Here is an 18,339-nt window from a genome sequence, read left to right on the forward strand (position 1 = left end):
CAATCACGGACTACAAAGGAAAACCAGCCACGTTGCCGAGAAAGTGTGAAATGTCAGAATCAAATCAAATTTATTTATATAGCCCTTCGTACATCAGCTGATATCTCAAAGTGCTGTACAGAAACCCAGCCTAAAACCCCAAACAGCAAGCAATGCAGGTGTAGAAGCACGGTGGCTAGGAAAAACTCCCTAGAAAGGCCAAAACCTAGGAAGAAACCTAGAGAGGAACCAGGCTATGAGGGGTGGCCAGTCCTCTTCTGGCTGTGCCGGGTGGAGATTATAACAGAACCTGGCCAAGATGTTCAAATGTTCATAAATGACCAGCATGGTCAAATAATAATAATCACAGTAGTTGTCGAGGGTGCAGCAAGTCAGCACCTCAGGAGTAAATGTCAGTTGGCTTTTCATAGCCGATCATTAAGAGTATCTCTACCGCTCCTGCTGTCTCCAGAGAGTTGAAAACAGCAGGTCTGGGACAGGTAGCACATCTGGTGAACAGGTCAGGGTTCCATAGCCGCAGGCAGAACAGTTGAAACTGGAGCAGCAGCACGGGCAGGTGGACTGGGGACAGCAAGGGGTCATCATGCCAGGTCGTCTTGAGGCATGGTCCTAGGGCTCAGGTCCTCCGAGAGAAAGAAAGAAAGAGAGAAAGAAAGAGAGAATTAGAGAGAGCATACTTATATTCACACAGGACACCGGATAAGACAGGAGAAGTACTCCAGATATAACAAACTGACCCTAGCCCCCCGACACAAACTACTGCAGCATAAATACTGGAGGCTGAGACAGGAGGGGTCAGGAGACACTGTGGCCCCATCCGATGATACCCCCGGACAGGGCCAAACAGGAAGGATATAACCCCACCCACTGCCAAAGCACAGCCCCCACACCACTAGAGGGATATCTTCAACCACCAACTTACCATCCTGAGACAAGGCAGAGTATAGCCCACAAAGATCTCCGCCACGGCACAACCCAAGGGGGGTCGCCAACCCAGACAGGAAGATCACGTCAGTGACTCAACCCACTCAAGTGACGCACCCCTCCTAGGGACGGCATGAAAGAGCACCAGTAAGCCAGTGACTTAGCCTCTGTAATAGGGTTAGAGGCAGAGAATCCCAGTGGAGAGAGGGGAACCGGCCAGGCAGAGACAGCAAGTGCGGTTCGTTGCTCCAGAGCCTTTCCGTTCACCTTCACACTCCTGGGCCAGACTACACTCAATCATATGACCCACTGAAGAGATAAGTCTTCTGTAAAGACTTAAAGGTTGAGACCGAGTCTGCGTTTCTCACATGGGTAGGCAGACCATTCCATAAAAATGGAGATCTATAGGAGAAAGCCCTGCCTCCAGCTGTTTGCTTAGAAATTCTAGGGACAATTAGGAGGTCTGCGTCTTGTGACCGTAGCGTACGTGTAGGTATGTATGGCAGGACCAACTCGGAAAGATAGGTAGGAGCAAGCCCATGTAACGCTTTGTAGGTTAACAGTAAAACCTTGAAATCAGCCCTTGCCTTAACAGGAAGCCAGTGTAGGGAGGCTAGCACTGGAGTAATATGATATTTTTTGGGGGTTCTAGTCAGGATTCTAGCAGCCGTATTTAGCACTAACTGAAGTTTATTTAGTGCTTTATCCGGGTAGCCGGAAAGTAGAGCATTGCAGTAGTCTAACCTAGAAGTAACAAAAGCATGGATAAATTTTTCTGCATCATTTTTGGACAGAACATTTCTGATTTTTGCAATGTTATGTAGATGGAAAAAAGCTGTCCTTGAAACAGTCTTGATATGTTCGTCAAAAGAGAGATCAGGGTCCAGAGTAACGCCGAGGTCCTTCACAGTTTTATTTGAGACGACTTTACAACCATCAAGATTAATTGTCAGATTCAACAGAAGATCTCTTTGTTTCTTGAATAATAGTAGGGAGAATGATTTATTTCAGCTTTTATTTCTTTCATCACATTCTCAGTGGGTCAGAAGTTTACATACACTCAACTAGTATTTGGTAGCTTTCCCTTTAAATTGTTTAACTTGGGTCAAACGTTTCGGGTAGCCTTCCACAAGCTTCCCACTATAAGTTGGGTGAATTTTGGCCCATTCCTCCTGACAGAGCTGGTGTAACTGAGTCAGGTTTGTAGGCCTCCTTGCTCGCACACGCTTTTCCAGTTCTGCCCACAAATGTTCTATTGGATTGAGGTCAGGGCTTTGTGATGGCCACTCCAATACCTTGACTTTGTTGTCCTTAAGCCATTTTGCCACAACTTTGGAAGTATGCTTGGGGTCATTGTCCATTTGGAAGACCCATTTGCGACCTATTTTGTTTCATCAGACCAGAGGACATTTCTCCAAAAAGTTCGATCTTTGTCTGGCTTTTTTTATGGTGGTTTTGGAGTAGTGGCTTCTTCCTTGCTAAGCTGCCTTTCAGGTTAGGTCGATTATAGTACTCGTTATACTGTGGATATAGATACTTTTGTATCCGGTTTCCTCCAGCATCTTCGCAAGATCCTTTGCTGTTGTTCTGGGATTGATTTGCACTTTTCGCACCAAAGTACGTTCATCTCTAGGAGACAGAGCGGTATGACGGCTGTGTGGTCCCATGGTGTTTATACTCACGTGCTATTGTTTGTACAGATGAACGTGGTAGCTTCAGGTGTTTGGAAATTGGAAAGTTTTTTTTCTGAGGTCTTGGCTGATTTCTTTTGATTTTCCCATGATGTCAAGCAAAGAGGCACTGAGTTTGAAGTTAGGCCTTGAAATACATCCACAGGTACGCCTCCAATTGATTCAAATGATGTCAATTAGCCTATCAGAAGCCTCTAAAGCCATGACATAATTTTCTGGAATTTTCCAAGCTGTTTAAAGGCACAGTCAACTTAGTATACATAAACTTCTGACCCACTGGAATTGTGATACAGTGAATCATAAGTGAAATAATCTGTCTGTAAACAATTGTTGGAAAAATTACTTGTCATGCACAAAGTAGATGTCCTAACCGACTTGCCAAAACTATAGTTTGTTAACAAGAAATTTGTGGTGGTTGAAAAACGAGTTTTAATGACTTTAAGTGTATGTAAACTTCCGACTTCAACTGTATCTGGCATTATTCATCTCATATGTATATACTGTATTCTATACTATTCTACGGTATCTTAGTCAGTGGAATGAGCTGTTCTAAAGCCAGATTGTAGTTCATAAAGAAGTTTGTGATCAAGAAGGTATCCCTCAAGTTGATTAAAAAACAAATTTTTCAACAACTTTAGATCAAGTGCTGAGGATCGACACAGGCCTGTAGATTCCTACATTTGTTTTACTGCTTGTGGAGTGGAACCACCCGGGCTGTTTTGAGATCCTTGGGGAATGTACCACTACTAATAGAAAGGTTTACAATATGCGTTATCATTTTAGCGGTGACACAAGCACTATCCTTTATGCATCTTGCCGGAAGGATATCCAGCCCAGTTGCTTTGTTTGTGCTCATTAAGCATAGTAGATTGGAAACGTTGTCCTCTGTTACCATGCACAGCTCAAACAAATCATTTGTGATACCTTTGCTATCTATGCTAAAAGTAATTAATGAAAGACTGGCCATAATAGTGTCCAGAGCTTTACTTTACTTCTCTTAAATGTAATGGCAAAATGTAGATTCCCGTCTAAATAGACATACCCAAAAGTTATTGCTTTTCATGTGTAATTTCATGATTCTGACATGCAAAAACGTGGTATATTTGGAAAGAAGACATCTGGGAGATTGTGAGGAAATTATCAGAAGATAGATAGAAGTTACATAGTTCAGAAAACACAATATCAAGCACACACAAAATAACTGTAAAAAAAATAAAATAATACATTTTGTTTTAGTTTTTTCATTGACAAGCTATAAGTGAATTATTGATGACTGGAGCAGGAAACACATCCAATGGCTTCCACAACATGTGAACAATATATACATGGAAAAAATGGGATTGATAGACCTAACAACTAGAAATGGGCAGATGTTTTAGTAAGTGGTGTTGGACTTGAAATCCAATTGGGTCTCCCCGCGCAGGTTCGAACCCTGCTCACAGCACTATGCCAAACCAGTCATTATTTTTAACATATACTTGGTGACTTGATCTGGATAATGTCCTTAAACTGTGGACTTGTCCTTTGATTCAAGTGCTCAGAATATGTGTTCCTTGTCAAACAGTTCAAATAGGCTCTTCATTTACACCAATGATGTCTGTTTCCAAATCCCAATCCCTTTACTTGCATTCCAACAGCTGCACTGGCCAAGTTCTTTTGACGTTGGACCTCAGACCTTCAAGTCCTCAGACTTGAAACCCAATTGGGTCTCCCTGCTCTTTTTCAAAATCTTATTCTCAGTGAATAGTCCACTTGTACTTTCTCTGGACATAGTTTTTTGACTTGCACATTAAACTTCCAAACTTCACAGCTTGCGAAATAAGATCAATATGTCGTGCCATCAAGTTGACCATTTTACACCAATGATGTCTGTTTCCAAATCCCAATCCCTTTACTTGCATTCCAACAGCTGCAATGGCCGAGTTCTTTCGACGTTGGACCTGAATTTCAATGGGGTCTCCCCACCCATGTTCTTACCTTGCTCGAAGCGTATAGCCCACTTCTGCTTTCTCCTCATCACTTTCCTTAGATTCCTACTGCTGCGATGGCCAAGTGGTTTCAGCATTGGAATTGACATCAAATGTGTTCTCCCTGTACAGTTTTCAACTCTGCTTACAGGGTGATGATAAAGTAGACCTTTAATAATTGGATCTATCTCTTCTGAATTTAAATTTCCTTATTTTATGGGCTCGTCCAACGATTGAAGTGCTCAGAAAATAGCTTATTTTACTTTGCTTGAAAATATTTCAATTAGGCAGTTGAATTTGGATACTTTTGTCCTTGTGTGATCTACCTAAGAAAGCTTTGATTGCCGAGTGGTTGAAGCGTTGGACTCGAAATCCAATGGGTTCTCCCAGCGCAGGTTTGAACTCTTGACGATCCAGTCTTTATTTGTAACATATCATTGGGGACTTGATATGGATAATGCGTGGACATGTCCTTTGATTCAAGTGCTCAGAATTTATCTTCCATGACAAACATTTCAAGTAAGCTCTTCAACAGCGATATTCAGGTAATTTTAGAGGTAAAATGGACAGAACGAGATAGCGGACTGGTTAAGGCGTTGTAGGTAACAGAAGAAGCTGTGATGGCCGAGAGGTTAAGGCGTTGGATTCGAAATCCAATGGGGTCTTCCCCGCGCAGGTTCGAACCCTGCTCACAGCGCTTTGACAAAGCTGTCTTTATTTGCAACATGTCATTGGGGACGTGATATGGATAATGTCCTTAAACCGTGGACTTGTCCTTTGATTCAAGTGCTCAGAATATGTGTTCCTTGACAAACAGTTCAAATAGGCTCTTCAGTAGATAGTCTAGTCTTTACAGAAGTAAAGTGGACAGGATGAGATGGCCGACTGGTTAAGGCCTGGAATTTTACATAGCAAGCTGCGATGGCCGAGTGGTTAAGGCGTTGGACTTGAAATCCAATGGGGTCTCCCCGCGCAGGTTCGAACCCTGCTCGCAGCGCTATGGCAAACCTGTCTTTATTTTTAACATATACTTAGTGACTTGATATGGATAATGTCCTTAATACATGGAATTGTTCAGTGATTCAGGTGCTCAGAATATATTTGCCTTGACAAACAGTTAAAATAGGCTCTTCAGTACAGATACTGTTGTTTCTGTTAGAATTACGTTGGAAATACTGAGAGCCAGGTGGTTAAGTCCTCAGACTTGAAACCCAATTGGGTCTCCCTGCTCTTTTTCAAAATCTTATTCTCAGTGAATAGTCCACTTGTACTTTCTCTGGACATAGTTTTTTGACTTGCACATTAAACTTCCAAACTTCACAGCTTGCGAAATAAGATCAATATGTCGTGCCATCAAGTTGACCATTTTACACCAATGATGTCTGTTTCCAAATCCCAATCCCTTTACTTGCATTCCAACAGCTGCAATGGCCGAGTTCTTTCGACGTTGGACCTGAATTTCAATGGGGTCTCCCCACCCATGTTCTTACCTTGCTCGAAGCGTATAGCCCACTTCTGCTTTCTCCTCATCACTTTCCTTAGATTCCTACTGCTGCGATGGCCAAGTGGTTTCAGCATTGGAATTGACATCAAATGTGTTCTCCCTGTACAGTTTTCAACTCTGCTTACAGGGTGATGATAAAGTAGACCTTTAATAATTGGATCTATCTCTTCTGAATTTAAATTTCCTTATTTTATGGGCTCGTCCAACGATTGAAGTGCTCAGAAAATAGCTTATTTTACTTTGCTTGAAAATATTTCAATTAGGCAGTTGAATTTGGATACTTTTGTCCTTGTGTGATCTACCTAAGAAAGCTTTGATTGCCGAGTGGTTGAAGCGTTGGACTCGAAATCCAATGGGTTCTCCCAGCGCAGGTTTGAACTCTTGACGATCCAGTCTTTATTTGTAACATATCATTGGGGACTTGATATGGATAATGCGTGGACATGTCCTTTGATTCAAGTGCTCAGAATTTATCTTCCATGACAAACATTTCAAGTAAGCTCTTCAACAGCGATATTCAGGTAATTTTAGAGGTAAAATGGACAGAACGAGATAGCGGACTGGTTAAGGCGTTGTAGGTAACAGAAGAAGCTGTGATGGCCGAGAGGTTAAGGCGTTGGATTCGAAATCCAATGGGGTTCTCCCCGCGCAGGTTCGAACCCTGCTCACAGCGCTTTGACAAAGCTGTCTTTATTTGCAACATGTCATTGGGGACGTGATATGGATAATGTCCTTAAACCGTGGACTTGTCCTTTGATTCAAGTGCTCAGAATATGTGTTCCTTGACAAACAGTTGAAATAGGCTCTTCAGTAGATAGTCTAGTCTTTACAGAAGTAAAGTGGACAGGATGAGATGGCCGACTGGTTAAGGCCTGGAATTTACATAGCAAGCTGAGATGGCCGAGTGGTTAAGGCGTTGGACTTGAAATCCAATGGGGTCTCCCCGCGCAGGTTCGAACCCTGCTCGCAGCGCTATGGCAAACCTGCCTTTATTTTTAACATATACTTAGTGACTTGATATGGATAATGTCCTTAATACATGGAATTGTTCAGTGATTCAGGTGCTCAGAATATATTTGCCTTGACAAACAGTTAAAATAGGCTCTTCAGTACAGATACTGTTGTTTCTGTTAGAATTACGTTGGAAATACTGAGAGCCAGGTGGTTAAGTCCTCAGACTTGAAACCCAATTGGGTCTCCCTGCTCTTTTTCAAAATCTTATTCTCAGTGAATAGTCCACTTGTACTTTCTCTGGACATAGTTTTTTGACTTGCACATTAAACTTCCAAACTTCACAGCTTGCGAAATAAGATCAATATGTCGTGCCATCAAGTTGACCATTTTACACCAATGATGTCTGTTTCCAAATCCCAATCCCTTTACTTGCATTCCAACAGCTGCAATGGCCGAGTTCTTTCGACGTTGGACCTGAATTTCAATGGGGTCTCCCCACCCATGTTCTTACCTTGCTCGAAGCGTATAGCCCACTTCTGCTTTCTCCTCATCACTTTCCTTAGATTCCTACTGCTGCGATGGCCAAGTGGTTTCAGCATTGGAATTGACATCAAATGTGTTCTCCCTGTACAGTTTTCAACTCTGCTTACAGGGTGATGATAAAGTAGACCTTTAATAATTGGATCTATCTCTTCTGAATTTAAATTTCCTTATTTTATGGGCTCGTCCAACGATTGAAGTGCTCAGAAAATAGCTTATTTTACTTTGCTTGAAAATATTTCAATTAGGCAGTTGAATTTGGATACTTTTGTCCTTGTGTGATCTACCTAAGAAAGCTTTGATTGCCGAGTGGTTGAAGCGTTGGACTCGAAATCCAATGGGTTCTCCCAGCGCAGGTTTGAACTCTTGACGATCCAGTCTTTATTTGTAACATATCATTGGGGACTTGATATGGATAATGCGTGGACATGTCCTTTGATTCAAGTGCTCAGAATTTATCTTCCATGACAAACATTTCAAGTAAGCTCTTCAACAGCGATATTCAGGTAATTTTAGAGGTAAAATGGACAGAACGAGATAGCGGACTGGTTAAGGCGTTGTAGGTAACAGAAGAAGCTGTGATGGCCGAGAGGTTAAGGCGTTGGATTCGAAATCCAATGGGGTTCTCCCCGCGCAGGTTCGAACCCTGCTCACAGCGCTTTGACAAAGCTGTCTTTATTTGCAACATGTCATTGGGGACGTGATATGGATAATGTCCTTAAACCGTGGACTTGTCCTTTGATTCAAGTGCTCAGAATATGTGTTCCTTGACAAACAGTTGAAATAGGCTCTTCAGTAGATAGTCTAGTCTTTACAGAAGTAAAGTGGACAGGATGAGATGGCCGACTGGTTAAGGCCTGGAATTTTACATAGCAAGCTGCGATGGCCGAGTGGTTAAGGCGTTGGACTTGAAATCCAATGGGGTCTCCCCGCGCAGGTTTGAACCCTGCTCGCAGCGCTATGGCAAACCTGCCTTTATTTTTAACATATACTTAGTGACTTGATATGGATAATGTCCTTAAGGTATGGAATTGTTCAGTGATTCAGGTGCTCAGAATATATTTGCCTTGACAAACAGTTAAAATAGGCTCTTCAGTACAGATACTGTTGTTTCTGTTAGAATTACGTTGGAAATACTGAGAGCCAGGTGGTTAAGTCCTCAGACTTGAAACCCAATTGGGTCTCCCTGCTCTTTTTCAAAATCTTATTCTCAGTGAATAGTCCACTTGTACTTTCTCTGGACATAGTTTTTTGACTTGCACATTAAACTTCCAAACTTCACAGCTTGCGAAATAAGATCAATATGTCGTGCCATCAAGTTGACCATTTTACACCAATGATGTCTGTTTCCAAATCCCAATCCCTTTACTTGCATTCCAACAGCTGCAATGGCCGAGTTCTTTCGACGTTGGACCTGAATTTCAATGGGGTCTCCCCACCCATGTTCTTACCTTGCTCGAAGCGTATAGCCCACTTCTGCTTTCTCCTCATCACTTTCCTTAGATTCCTACTGCTGCGATGGCCAAGTGGTTTCAGCATTGGAATTGACATCAAATGTGTTCTCCCTGTACAGTTTTCAACTCTGCTTACAGGGTGATGATAAAGTAGACCTTTAATAATTGGATCTATCTCTTCTGAATTTAAATTTCCTTATTTTATGGGCTCGTCCAACGATTGAAGTGCTCAGAAAATAGCTTATTTTACTTTGCTTGAAAATATTTCAATTAGGCAGTTGAATTTGGATACTTTTGTCCTTGTGTGATCTACCTAAGAAAGCTTTGATTGCCGAGTGGTTGAAGCGTTGGACTCGAAATCCAATGGGTTCTCCCAGCGCAGGTTTGAACTCTTGACGATCCAGTCTTTATTTGTAACATATCATTGGGGACTTGATATGGATAATGCGTGGACATGTCCTTTGATTCAAGTGCTCAGAATTTATCTTCCATGACAAACATTTCAAGTAAGCTCTTCAACAGCGATATTCAGGTAATTTTAGAGGTAAAATGGACAGAACGAGATAGCGGACTGGTTAAGGCATTGTAGGTAACAGAAGAAGCTGTGATGGCCGAGAGGTTAAGGCGTTGGATTCGAAATCCAATGGGGTTTCCCCGCGCAGGTTCGAACCCTGCTCACAGCGCTTTGACAAAGCTGTCTTTATTTGCAACATGTCATTGGGGACGTGATATGGATAATGTCCTTAAACCGTGGACTTGTCCTTTGATTCAAGTGCTCAGAATATGTGTTCCTTGACAAACAGTTGAAATAGGCTCTTCAGTAGATAGTCTAGTCTTTACAGAAGTAAAGTGGACAGGATGAGATGGCCGACTGGTTAAGGCCTGGAATTTTACATAGCAAGCTGCGATGGCCGAGTGGTTAAGGCGTTGGACTTGAAATCCAATGGGGTCTCCCCGCGCAGGTTCGAACCCTGCTCGCAGCGCTATGGCAAACCTGCCTTTATTTTTAACATATACTTAGTGACTTGATATGGATAATGTCCTTAATACATGGAATTGTTCAGTGATTCAGGTGCTCAGAATATATTTGCCTTGACAAACAGTTAAAATAGGCTCTTCAGTACAGATACTGTTGTTTCTGTTAGAATTACGTTGGAAATACTGAGAGCCAGGTGGTTAAGTCCTCAGACTTGAAACCCAATTGGGTCTCCCTGCTCTTTTTCAAAATCTTATTCTCAGTGAATAGTCCACTTGTACTTTCTCTGGACATAGTTTTTTGACTTGCACATTAAACTTCCAAACTTCACAGCTTGCGAAATAAGATCAATATGTCGTGCCATCAAGTTGACCATTTTACACCAATGATGTCTGTTTCCAAATCCCAATCCCTTTACTTGCATTCCAACAGCTGCAATGGCCGAGTTCTTTCGACGTTGGACCTGAATTTCAATGGGGTCTCCCCACCCATGTTCTTACCTTGCTCGAAGCGTATAGCCCACTTCTGCTTTCTCCTCATCACTTTCCTTAGATTCCTACTGCTGCGATGGCCAAGTGGTTTCAGCATTGGAATTGACATCAAATGTGTTCTCCCTGTACAGTTTTCAACTCTGCTTACAGGGTGATGATAAAGTAGACCTTTAATAATTGGATCTATCTCTTCTGAATTTAAATTTCCTTATTTTATGGGCTCGTCCAACGATTGAAGTGCTCAGAAAATAGCTTATTTTACTTTGCTTGAAAATATTTCAATTAGGCAGTTGAATTTGGATACTTTTGTCCTTGTGTGATCTACCTAAGAAAGCTTTGATTGCCGAGTGGTTGAAGCGTTGGACTCGAAATCCAATGGGTTCTCCCAGCGCAGGTTTGAACTCTTGACGATCCAGTCTTTATTTGTAACATATCATTGGGGACTTGATATGGATAATGCGTGGACATGTCCTTTGATTCAAGTGCTCAGAATTTATCTTCCATGACAAACATTTCAAGTAAGCTCTTCAACAGCGATATTCAGGTAATTTTAGAGGTAAAATGGACAGAACGAGATAGCGGACTGGTTAAGGCGTTGTAGGTAACAGAAGAAGCTGTGATGGCCGAGAGGTTAAGGCGTTGGATTCGAAATCCAATGGGGTTTCCCCGCGCAGGTTCGAACCCTGCTCACAGCGCTTTGACAAAGCTGTCTTTATTTGCAACATGTCATTGGGGACGTGATATGGATAATGTCCTTAAACGTGGACTTGTCCTTTGATTCAAGTGCTCAGAATATGTGTTCCTTGACAAACAGTTGAAATAGGCTCTTCAGTAGATAGTCTAGTCTTTACAGAAGTAAAGTGGACAGGATGAGATGGCCGACTGGTTAAGGCCTGGAATTTTACATAGCAAGCTGCGATGGCCGAGTGGTTAAGGCGTTGGACTTGAAATCCAATGGGGTCTCCCCGCGCAGGTTCGAACCCTGCTCGCAGCGCTATGGCAAACCTGCCTTTATTTTTAACATATACTTAGTGACTTGATATGGATAATGTCCTTAATACATGGAATTGTTCAGTGATTCAGGTGCTCAGAATATATTTGCCTTGACAAACAGTTAAAATAGGCTCTTCAGTACAGATACTGTTGTTTCTGTTAGAATTACGTTGGAAATACTGAGAGCCAGGTGGTTAAATGGCTGCAAGCCCGACGTCGGTACACTTATGACAACAGCCAGCTCAAGTGCTGGGCGCGAAATTCAAAAGGTATTTTTTTTTAATATTTAACTTTCACACATTAACAAGTCCAATACAGCAAATGAAAGGTACACATCTCGTGAATCCAGCCAACATGTCCGATTTTTAAAATGTTTTACAGCAAAAACAGCACGTATATTTATGTTAGCTCACCACCAAATACAAAAAAGGACAGACATTTTTCACAGCACAGGTAGCATGCACAAAGCCAACCTAACTAACCAAGAACCAACCAAACTAACCAATAAACAACTTCATCAGATGACAGTCTTACAACATGTTATTCAATAAATCTATGTTTTGTTCGAAAAATGTGCATATTTCAGGTATAAATCATAGTTTACATTGCAGCTACAATCAGAAATTGCACCGAAAGCAGCCATAATAATTACAGACACCAACGTCAAATACCTAATTACTCATCATAAAACATTTCTGAAAAATACATAGTGTACAGCATATGAAAGACAGGCATCTTGTGATTCCAGCCAATATTTCCGATTTATCAAGTGTTTTACAGCGAAAACACAATATAGCGTTATATTAGCTTACCACAATAGCCAAAAACACAAGCAATTTCCCAGTAGCAAAAGTAAGAGATCGTAACAAACAAGCAAAAGATATATAATTTTTGACTAACCTTGATTTTCTTCCTCAGATGACAGTCCTATAACATCAGGTTATACATACACTTATGTTTTGTTCGAAAATGTGCATATTTAGAGCTGAAATCAATGGTTATACATTCTGCTAACTTAGCTACTTTTTCCCACAACGCCCGGATTTTTTTCGGACACTTTTTCTGACACACATATTCTGACCAAATAGCTATTCATAAACATAACTAAAACATACATGTTGTATAGGAAATGATAGATCCATTAGTTCTTAATGAAATCGCAGTGTTAGAATTCTAAAAATAACTTCATTACGATATGCAGCTTCGGTATAGCTAGAGTACCCAAACGTTGGGCGTCGGCGACTAGTTCACATGTACGACAGATATATGAAATAGCATCATAAAATGTTTCTTACTTTTGCTGATCTTCCATCAGAATGTTGGACAAGGTGTCCTTTGTCCAGAACAATCGTTGTTTGGATTTAGAACGGCAACTTTCCCTCTTCAATTAGCAAGCACACTAGCCAAGTGGCACGACGCTCTCCATGTCAACAAACGGAAGAGAACGGAACACGGCAAAACTCCCGAAAAATTTTCAATAATCTGATGAAACTATATTGAAAAAACATACTTTACGATGATATGGTCACATGTATCAAATAAAATCAAAGCCGGAGATATTAGTCGACTATAACGGCAGCTAAACAGAAGGCAAATCCATGTCCCCCTGCGCGCTCTCCAGAAAACCGGAAATGAGGGACACGTCATACAAAGAGCTTGTATTCCACTTCAGACCGAGATAAACACGAAATTTCTTCTCTCACCGCCTCTTGACATCCAGGGGAAGGTGTATGAAGTGCACGTATACTCTTACGTATCATGCCCATGTATAGGCAGGAAGTAGAACAGAGCATCGATTTCAGACTTTCCACTTCCTGGTCAGGAAGTTTGTGCCAAATGAGTTCTGTTTGACTCACAGATATAATTCAAACGGTTTTAGAAACTAGAGAGTGTTTTCTATCCAATAGTAATAATAATATGCATATTGTACGAGCAAGAATTGAGTACAAGGCCGTTTGAAATGGGCACCTTTAATCAGAGCTACTCAATACTGCCCCTGCAGCCATAAAAAGTTAAGTCCTCAGACTTGAAACCCAATTGGGTCTCCCTGCTCTTTTTCAAAATCTTATTCTCAGTGAATAGTCCACTTGTACTTTCTCTGGACATAGTTTTTTGACTTGCACATTAAACTTCCAAACTTCACAGCTTGCGAAATAAGATCAATATGTCGTGCCATCAAGTTGACCATTTTACACCAATGATGTCTGTTTCCAAATCCCAATCCCTTTACTTGCATTCCAACAGCTGCAATGGCCAAGTTCTTTCGACGTTGGACCTGAATTTCAATGGGGTCTCCCCACCCATGTTCTTACCTTGCTCGAAGCGTATAGCCCACTTCTGCTTTCTCCTCATCACTTTCCTTAGATTCCTACTGCTGCGATGGCCAAGTGGTTTCAGCATTGGAATTGACATCAAATGTGTTCTCCCTGTACAGTTTTCAACTCTGCTTACAGGGTGATGATAAAGTAGACCTTTAATAATTGGATCTATCTCTTCTGAATTTAAATTTCCTTATTTTATGGGCTCGTCCAACGATTGAAGTGCTCAGAAAATAGCTTATTTTACTTTGCTTGAAAATATTTCAATTAGGCAGTTGAATTTGGATACTTTTGTCCTTGTGTGATCTACCTAAGAAAGCTTTGATTGCCGAGTGGTTGAAGCGTTGGACTCGAAATCCAATGGGTTCTCCCAGCGCAGGTTTGAACTCTTGACGATCCAGTCTTTATTTGTAACATATCATTGGGGACTTGATATGGATAATGCGTGGACATGTCCTTTGATTCAAGTGCTCAGAATTTATCTTCCATGACAAACATTTCAAGTAAGCTCTTCAACAGCGATATTCAGGTCATTTTAGAGGTAAAATGGACAGAACGAGATAGCGGACTGGTTAAGGCATTTTAGGTAACAGAAGAAGCTGTGATGGCCGAGAGGTTAAGGCGTTGGATTCGAAATCCAATGGGGTTTCCCCGCGCAGGTTCGAACCCTGCTCACAGCGCTTTGACAAAGCTGTCTTTATTTGCAACATGTCATTGGGGACGTGATATGGATAATGTCCTTAAACCGTGGACTTGTCCTTTGATTCAAGTGCTCAAAATATGTGTTTCTTGACAAACAGTTGAAATAGGCTCTTCAGTAGATAGTCTAGTCTTTACAGAAGTAAAGTGGACAGGATGAGATGGCCGACTGGTTAACCCTCCCGTTGTCCTCCTATTATGCCTAGCACACAGTGTCCCCCCCGGGTCACCCTGTCCCGTCTTGGCTAAAGGCCCAGTGGGCACAAGTGTGACAGTATGGGTGTGAACAGCCTTTGCAGATGTATTTCTTACACCTGCAGCACGCGGTGTGTGTCTTGGCGTCCTTCTTGGGTGGGCAGAGCTGACACCTCTTCCTCTTACTCGCCTCCAGCCGGGCGGCCGGGGCTGGGTCGTAGGCGGCGGCCGGGCCGACGGCTTGCTCAAGGGCTTGCGGACGAGCCTCGGCGGATACACGCTCGCCCCGTATGACTTTGACAAGTGCTGAGGCGGCTTCGGTGCGGGGGAGACGCTGCCTTCTTTGGATCAAGGGCTTCACGAGCGCCTTTCCGAGCTGCTCCAGGAACACCCTCCTCTTGTTCCGCTTCCCGGGCATCCAGTCGGGGTTGATCTCTCGCCATATGACAAAGGCGTTGTAGGAGGACACGTCGAGGATGTTGTGGAAGATGACCAGGGGCCAGCGGGCGGTCATCCGTCTGCAGCTGTAGGTGCCGACCACCTTGTCTAGGTTGTCCACGCCGCCCTTGTTGCAGTTGTAGTCTAGGATGAGGGCCGGCTTCCGGTCTCGGCGATCGCTAACGTCGGGCTCCGCGTGCCGCGTGCTCAGAAGCAGCACGTTCTTATTTCTCTTTGCCAGGTAGGACACTAGAGTGGCGGTGGGCGTGAAGGCGAACCTGGAGGACGAGACCTGTCTGTCCTTGGACTGGAGCAGCGCGGGAGGGAGCTCGGGCTTGTTCTTTCGCACCGTGCCCACCATGGTGAGGTTCCTCTCGAGGAGCCGCTGCCCGAGTTCGTAGGAGGTGAAGAAATTGTCACACGTGACGTTGTGACCGCCCGGCAGTCCCTCGGTCAGATCGAGGACGACGCGCGCGCCCTGGTTCTTCTCGGGGCCTCCGCCGGCCGCCTTGCCGGTGTACACTTGCATCTTCCAAGCGTAGCTGGACTTGGCGTCGCAGGCCACCCACGACTTGATGCCGTATTTGGCCGGCTTGCTGGGAATGTACTGTCGGAAAGGACAGCGTCCTTTCGGCGAGGGAGAGGGGAGGGAGAGGAGAGTGAGAGGAGAGGGAGAGGAGATTAGCAGCGTCATACACAGATACATAGACTGCCCGTGCTCTCTACGCTACACGTACAAACACAGATACCAGCGTCATCGTTACCGGCTCACCATCGGGGCGCACTGCGTTTACGTTACACGCAGCCGCCTCCGCCGCCCGTGCTACTGCCGATTGCTACTACTGCCGATTGCTACTACTGCCCGTGCTACTACTGCCCGTGCTCCACGTTGCTACTCTTGCCGATTGCTACTACTGCCCGTGCTACTACTGCCCGTGCTCTCTATGCTACACGTACATAGACAGATACATTGACTGCCCGTGCTCTACGCTACACGTACAAACACAGATACATAGACTGCCCGTGCTCTCTACGCTACACGTACAAACACAGATACATTGACTGCCCGTGCTCTACGCTACACGTACAAACACAGATACATAGACTGCCCGTGCTCTCTACGCTACACGTACAAACACAGATACATAGACTGCCCGTGCTCTCTACGCTACGCGTACGTACACAGATACATAGACGGTACCTCTGAACGGGACCAGTTGTTCGTCCACCGTCACTTCGGGCCCCGGGTTGTAGAGGGCCTGCAGCCGCTCCTCCCACAGGTCCCACACCTCTCTTACGGCCGCCAGTCTGTCTGTGGCGAGTCTCGCGGGTCTCGACTGGCGGTCGTCGAATCGCAGCAGCCTCGAGTACTTGTGAAACGCCTTGAGCGGCATGGTGGCGCGGAACACGGTCCTGCCGCTCTCGGCGTCCCACAGGCTGGCCGCGGCCTCGCCTCGGGACCTGTAGACGCCGGCTAGGATCAGCAGCCCTACGTAGGCGCGCAGGTCGGTGGAGTCCATGGGTCGCCAGCCGTCGCCGTATTTTCTCACCCCCTGCAGATTCGTCATGTCCACGATGATCCTTTCTATCGCCGGTGTGACAAACAGACGGAAGGCGGACGCGATGTCGAGCGCTCGCGACGCGGCGTAGGCCGTGGGGCCCGGCGTCACGGCGGGGCAGGGCGGGCGGATGGCGCGGGGCCGGTCCGGGCCGCGATAGGCCACGGAGGACCATTTGATTTTGCCGTTTTTTGACAGCAACGTCTCCCTTTCTGGCTCTGGCTCTCTGGCTCTGTCTCGCTCTCGCTCTCTGTCTCTGGCTCGCTCTCTGTCTGGCTCTCTGTCTCGCTCTCGGGCAGCGGCCGCGTCTCCCTCTCGCTCTCCCTCCGGCTCTTCCTCCGAAGAGGAGCACGACCGCGAGGCCGAGTCGTCTTCGTAGTCGTCCGCGTCGCGCTCGGGGTTGTATTCCTCACCGTCTTCCTCTTCGGAAACGTCCTCCTCTTCGGAATCGCAGTAGTCTTCTTCGTCTTCTTGGTCGACGCTGGAGGATATCTGTTCCAGGACCTGAGCCGCGCTGAAACCGGGACTGCGAGGCGTCGTAGGCGGAGGCAACACGCTCGGCGGGGTCGTATTCCTCGTCGTCGTCGTCGTCCTCGTCGTCGTCCTCATCATCGTCCTCATCTTCTTCTTCTTCTTCTTGTTCTTCTTGTTCTTCTTCTTGTTCTTGTTCTTGTTCTTCTTCTTCCTGACAATATTAGTAGGCTCTCTACGCCCTGCTTACAGTCGTAGGCGGAGGGCTCACGCTCGGCGGGGTCGTATTCCTCCTCGTCGTCGTCCTCGTCCTCGTCCTCTTCTTCTTCTTCTTCTTCTTCTTCTTCTTCTTCTTCTTCTTCCTGACAATATTAGTAGCCTCTCTACGCCCTGCTTACGGTGGCCACGTGAATGGGACGAGGCACGCGAATGGACGAGGCGCGTGGTCTGCCCTGCCTGCTCCTTCGGCCCTTCGGCCCCTTCGGTCCCATCCGGGACGCTCGGCTGGCCTACCCGCGTGATAGCACCGAGGTCGTGCACAGAGTTGGTGGGGACAACTGGTCCCTGCCGGGGTCACTCTGACCCGGCCCAGACAGAGGGGAACAACTCCTAACACAGGGCCGGGGTCACTCCGACCCAGCCCAGACAGGGGTAGGAGGGTTACAACATACACCTTGCTAACGCTGCCGGGGTCACTCTGACCCAAGCCCCCGGGACAGAGGGGAACAACTCATAACGCAGGGCCTACAACAGGGCCCGGGTCACTGTGACCCGGCCCAGACAGGGGTAGGAGGGTTACAACATACACCTTGCTAACGCTGCCAGAGTCTCTCTAACCCACACAGACACTGGGAATCGACTCGTAACGCTGGCCGGGGGTAACTCTGACCCGCCGAGGCAAGGGGAAGGTTGTGTAACAACAGCCATACCCGAAAGGCACAATTTCCACAACCAAGGGAAAGTAGTTTGTAGGGGGGCGTTTTTAGATTCGATATCCAAACTCACACGGGGCCCAAGGGCCCGATGGAGGGCCGTATTCGACACAGGGCCCTTGCCCGGAATGTTGAGCGTGTCAATTTTGGGGCAGGACCTTTGACTAGTATCCAGCAGGTGGTGGTGTTGGGTCACTGTGACCCGGCCTGCCAGGGTCTCTCTGACCCACACA

The 18,339-nt window shown here is 45.2% G+C and overlaps 11 non-coding genes across 11 annotated transcripts; all 11 read left to right on the top strand.

The window, feature by feature from the left end:
• The first annotated feature begins 5,196 nt into the window (after nt 1-5,196).
• trnas-cga lies at nt 5,197-5,279 on the top strand. The gene has a single exon. It is a non-coding gene; the product is annotated as a tRNA-Ser (tRNA).
• A 218-nt stretch (nt 5,280-5,497) lies between these two features.
• Nucleotides 5,498-5,579, top strand: trnas-uga. Its single transcript has one exon. It is a non-coding gene; the product is annotated as a tRNA-Ser (tRNA).
• A 1,097-nt stretch (nt 5,580-6,676) lies between these two features.
• On the top strand, nt 6,677-6,759 carry trnas-cga. The gene has a single exon. It is a non-coding gene; the product is annotated as a tRNA-Ser (tRNA).
• A 217-nt stretch (nt 6,760-6,976) lies between these two features.
• trnas-uga lies at nt 6,977-7,058 on the top strand. Its single transcript has one exon. It is a non-coding gene; the product is annotated as a tRNA-Ser (tRNA).
• A 1,097-nt stretch (nt 7,059-8,155) lies between these two features.
• trnas-cga lies at nt 8,156-8,238 on the top strand. The gene has a single exon. It is a non-coding gene; the product is annotated as a tRNA-Ser (tRNA).
• A 218-nt stretch (nt 8,239-8,456) lies between these two features.
• Nucleotides 8,457-8,538, top strand: trnas-uga. The gene has a single exon. It is a non-coding gene; the product is annotated as a tRNA-Ser (tRNA).
• A 1,097-nt stretch (nt 8,539-9,635) lies between these two features.
• Nucleotides 9,636-9,717, top strand: trnas-cga. The gene has a single exon. It is a non-coding gene; the product is annotated as a tRNA-Ser (tRNA).
• A 218-nt stretch (nt 9,718-9,935) lies between these two features.
• trnas-uga lies at nt 9,936-10,017 on the top strand. Its single transcript has one exon. It is a non-coding gene; the product is annotated as a tRNA-Ser (tRNA).
• Nucleotides 10,018-11,114: 1,097 nt separating this feature from the next.
• Nucleotides 11,115-11,196, top strand: trnas-cga. Its single transcript has one exon. It is a non-coding gene; the product is annotated as a tRNA-Ser (tRNA).
• A 217-nt stretch (nt 11,197-11,413) lies between these two features.
• On the top strand, nt 11,414-11,495 carry trnas-uga. Its single transcript has one exon. It is a non-coding gene; the product is annotated as a tRNA-Ser (tRNA).
• A 2,915-nt stretch (nt 11,496-14,410) lies between these two features.
• Nucleotides 14,411-14,492, top strand: trnas-cga. The gene has a single exon. It is a non-coding gene; the product is annotated as a tRNA-Ser (tRNA).
• Nucleotides 14,493-18,339: the final 3,847 nt, after the last annotated feature.

Source organism: Salvelinus namaycush, chromosome 25 (assembly GCF_016432855.1).
Source record: "Salvelinus namaycush isolate Seneca chromosome 25, SaNama_1.0, whole genome shotgun sequence".
Classification (NCBI taxonomy): Eukaryota; Metazoa; Chordata; class Actinopteri; order Salmoniformes; family Salmonidae; genus Salvelinus; species Salvelinus namaycush.